Below are 4,317 nucleotides of genomic sequence, written 5' to 3'. Positions count from 1 at the left end.
TTCTCCACTAATTTCCTAGGTCTGCCCTAATAAGTTACATAAATTAGGTGGGTTAAGACAACAGAAATTTATTCTCTAACAGTTCTGGAGGTTAGAAGTCTGAAATAAGATGTCAACAAGACCATGCTCTCTCTGTAGGCTCCAGAGGAACAACTGTCCTTGCCTCTTCTGGCTGCTGGTGGTTGCCAGCTAGCCTTGGCATTCCTTGTCTTGTAGATACATCACTCCAATCTTGGCTTTTGTTATCACATGATGTTCTCTTTGTGTGTCTCTCTTCTTCTTCTTACAAGGACAATATTCAAACCAGATTAAGGTTTCACCCTACTCCAGTATAATCTCAGCTTAACTCAATTAACTGCATCTGCAGTGACCCTATTTCCAAATAAGGTCACATTCTGATGTTCTGGAAAGGACATGGATTTGGCGGGGGACACTATCCAACCCAGTACTCTGAGCATCTCTCTGTATTGGATATTACACTGGGCACCAGAAACTAAATATAAGGCAAATCACTGCCTAGGTACTAATAATATATAATGACCTTGCTTAAAGTCCAACAGTGTTCCTTCTTCTTGGAATTCCCTTAGTTGTCCTGGAGTGATGTAGGAGTGTCCCAGGGTGATGGTGGAGGTATTTTGGTCTCCACTCTGATTTCCTTCTGGATCTATATTCCTGTCTATTTTTGAAGAGAGCTGGAGTGCATCCAATAAGGGGCATGAAACTTTCAGCAGTTGAAATAGCTGTAAATTCTCCCTTTCATCAACAAATAATTTTATAATAGAAAATCAACAAGGATTTACTTGTTAGGATCCCCTAACAAGTTTACTTGTATAGGATTCCCTATAGCACGGGGAATGGGTGGCGCAATGGTAAAGAATCTGCCTGCAATGCAAGAGAGGCAAGAGATGTGGGTTCGATCCCTGGGTTGGGAAGATCTTTTGGAATAGGAAATGGCAACCCACTCCAGTATTCTTGCCTGGAAAATCTCATGGACGCAGGAGCCTGGCAACCTACGGTCCATGGGTTACAAAAGTGTCAGACATGACTGAAGAACTGAGTGTGCACACACACACACACAGGAAATTATATTCAATATCTTATAATAACCCATAATAGAATATAACCTGAAAAAAAATAACTGAATCACTTTGCTGTACACCTGAAACTAACACAATATTGTATATCAATCATACTTTAATAGTAATAGTAAAAAAATAATTTGTGTGAATCATGAGTGTGTAGGACAGGTGTAAGTAGATCAGCACTACCAGCGTACTCTTCGCAGAGCTGGAATGCTGAGAGCTGAGGCTGGAGAGTTAGACAGAAACCATGGAGGACTTTGTACGCTGAGTTTAGGGTTTTCAATAAGGAAGAGACATAGTTGAGTTTACCATGTTTCCTTCTGGCATGGACTGGGATGACTTGGAGGAGGGATCACAGTGAAGGCTGGGAGCCCAGTTAGGGAGACATTATCTAAGAAAGAGATGGTGGTCATAGGGGAACTGGAATCCAGGTTGGTTGGCTGACTTGAGGTTAAGGCAGAGGATAGAGCCAAAGATAAATTGCAGCTGCTGGCAGAGTGAAATACCAACCATGTTGTGGCAGCCACAGTGCTTCTTAAATGTTAAGAGCCTGCAGGACTGCAGGGGAAGACAGCAGAGCAAGCCAGCCCTGACAACAACAGGGTAGCACAATTTCCCTTATAACCACCTCTTCTCCCCTAAGGCGAGTCCCATAGAGGAGTTAAAATTACTAGTTACATCTCTCTAGAGAGATGCCTGCTCGACTTTATTCTTCCAGCAGTGCTCTCTTACTCAGGATGCTTCTGGTAGAGAAAGAGGGCACTTCAGGCTAGGAGATGGCAGAGCCTAATTGGCTTGGAGACATCCTTTTGTCCTTTGACCATCTCGGCATCATGCACTAAACAACTGAGCCCAAGTTACTCCCCCAGACTGGAATAATAACACTGACTTTTTTTTTTTTTTTAATGTTGTGAGGGAGCCATTAACTATTTTCCCAAACAACCCCCAAACTCCTTAGGGAACCTGTCATTATTTCTCAAATCACTCATTTTCATGGGGGGGTTTGGAGACTGGACTCAGAGTGAACACTTGGGGAGCACACACAGTTGTCATGTGGACTTGGATCTTGATCTTCTGGAGTCACTGTGCCCAAGGGGGGCTCTTATTGGGCTCCCCTGCAACCCCTTTAAAGTAAGAACACAACTAGATGAACTCAGTCCAAATCCACTTTGGCTCCACCAGTCATCAGCTCCCCCACTGGTGGCCATGATTCTCCTGTGATACCCTGCCATGTGGGGTGAAGTCATTAAACATAGATCATGGAAAAAACAGGGTCTAATACCCTGCTAACCAGGAACACATGACTTGGAATAAATATATTTCACAATCTCGAGAAAAGCTAATCACAGTTTTAGAGATATTTCAAAGAAACAGAGCTATTCTATGTACAATAATAATTCAGTAGTCAGGGTAAGGAAAAAAAAGCAGGAAGAGGAATGCAGTACTGCATAGGAATCAAGAGGTCTTGAGCAAGTAACTTAACCTCTTGGTGACTCAGCTTTCCCTGTCTTTAAACTGGGATAATAGTATCCACCTCAGAGAGTTGTTGAGAGAATCAAATGAGATAAGATGTGCTTAGTATACTCTGAGTTTGTGCTTGGTACATCAAAACCCTCAATGTTACCACTTATCATAATTCTGGAGGCACAGGGGATGAGACTAAAGATGGGAAGTCAACTAGTAGTTGTCAAAGGAATGATTGAATTGAGGTGTCAGTGGCTCAGAAGCAGGGCTGTGTTCAGAATTTTCTCTTGCTATCTTGCTCTCTCTCCTTCCTGGGTTTTCCCTTTGATCTTTTTTTTTTTTTTCCAAACTCATTCCATCTTTGTGTTTCCTTTTTCTTAGTTCAGAGTGACAGGTAAGAAGGATCTCTAGGTTAAAAGAAGTGTCCCTGAGGAAAATGAGGCTAACTCCATTCTGCTTTTTCTTAAAGGCTGGTCCTATGCAGAAGGCTAACCCTGGGTTAAGCTGTTTCATTTTTAAAAATCAAATAGCCAGGATTAAGAGACACCGTAATGTTTATCCTACCCATGCTATATCTGTCTTGGAGGTGGAACTCATTTAGTATTTCTATTCATAAGCAGATTCCCAAGCTGGTGGTTTGACTAGCAAAAAATTGTGTTTTATTGTTTCAAAATAAGAAAGGCATTTCAGGTGGATTCTGATTGGACAGCAGAAATCGAGTTTAGATTTTTTTCAGCCAGCACTGCAACGGATCAGACAGATTTGGGCGATGCTGAGAGACGAGCACAGAGCAGTTATAAATGCATAATAGCAGTGGTGTGCACTGAAAGGGGACTTGGTTATATGGAGTAAACACTGGTACAATCTGTAGACCAAAAACCACTTGGTGAACGGAGGAACTGTGTGTCTCCTTCCTCTCATCAGAGATGAATTAACTGAATTTCCTTGCTGTTTCACTTACCTCTTAGAGTGAAATAGATTCCCACCTTAGATGAAATATGAATCTGCTTTTGTGGAGGGAATTCCCCTAAGTGAACCCCAAACCCCGAATGGAGAACTTGAAAGCTTAATTTTTAGCCTTCCTTTTTGTCAGCCACTGGTTCTAGCAGTAAAATGAAACGTCTTTGTGACTTGAGAGGATGATTTGGTTTGAACATTTGTTCTCATTTTCTGGGGCTCTTCTGACTTTATCAAGCCTTTTGGCTTTTTTAAGAAAGCTGCTAGAAGCACTGGCAAATGTGTGCTCTGCTGGAAGCCGGAAGTACTGGTGGCAAATTAATGTGGCATTGACTTTTTCCTAAAGAAAATATGTTAGTTAGTAGTTTTATTCCTCGGAAATGCTAAGTGCAGATGGTGATGAAAATGACAACAAATCCTTTCTGCTAAAAATTAGTTTCCTTCTAGGCTGGTATGTGTCTTTGTGCAGGGGTGTCAAATGGATGCCATTTGACATCCATGTCAACCCTCACTGAATGAGACCCAGAAGTTAACAATGAGAAATGCAGCTATTACCACAGTATTCAGTGTTAATCATAAAGGACTGAGAAAGGAAAAAAGAGGAGGTGGGGGGTAGAATACATGTAAGATACATTTTAAATAACATAATAAATTTTAAAAGATCTTACCTTCACATTTAGATTTCCGGTCAAGTCAGCCTCCCATTAGAGCATCAAATTTCAGTTTGAACTGTCTCTCACATGCAAGCTTCCTTTTATTTACAATAGTCTGCTCACGCACACACACACACACACACACACACACACACACACAC

Source organism: Bubalus kerabau, chromosome 3, assembly GCF_029407905.1.
Source record: "Bubalus kerabau isolate K-KA32 ecotype Philippines breed swamp buffalo chromosome 3, PCC_UOA_SB_1v2, whole genome shotgun sequence".
Classification (NCBI taxonomy): Eukaryota; Metazoa; Chordata; class Mammalia; order Artiodactyla; family Bovidae; genus Bubalus; species Bubalus kerabau.
This window is presented reverse-complemented; position numbering follows the sequence as displayed.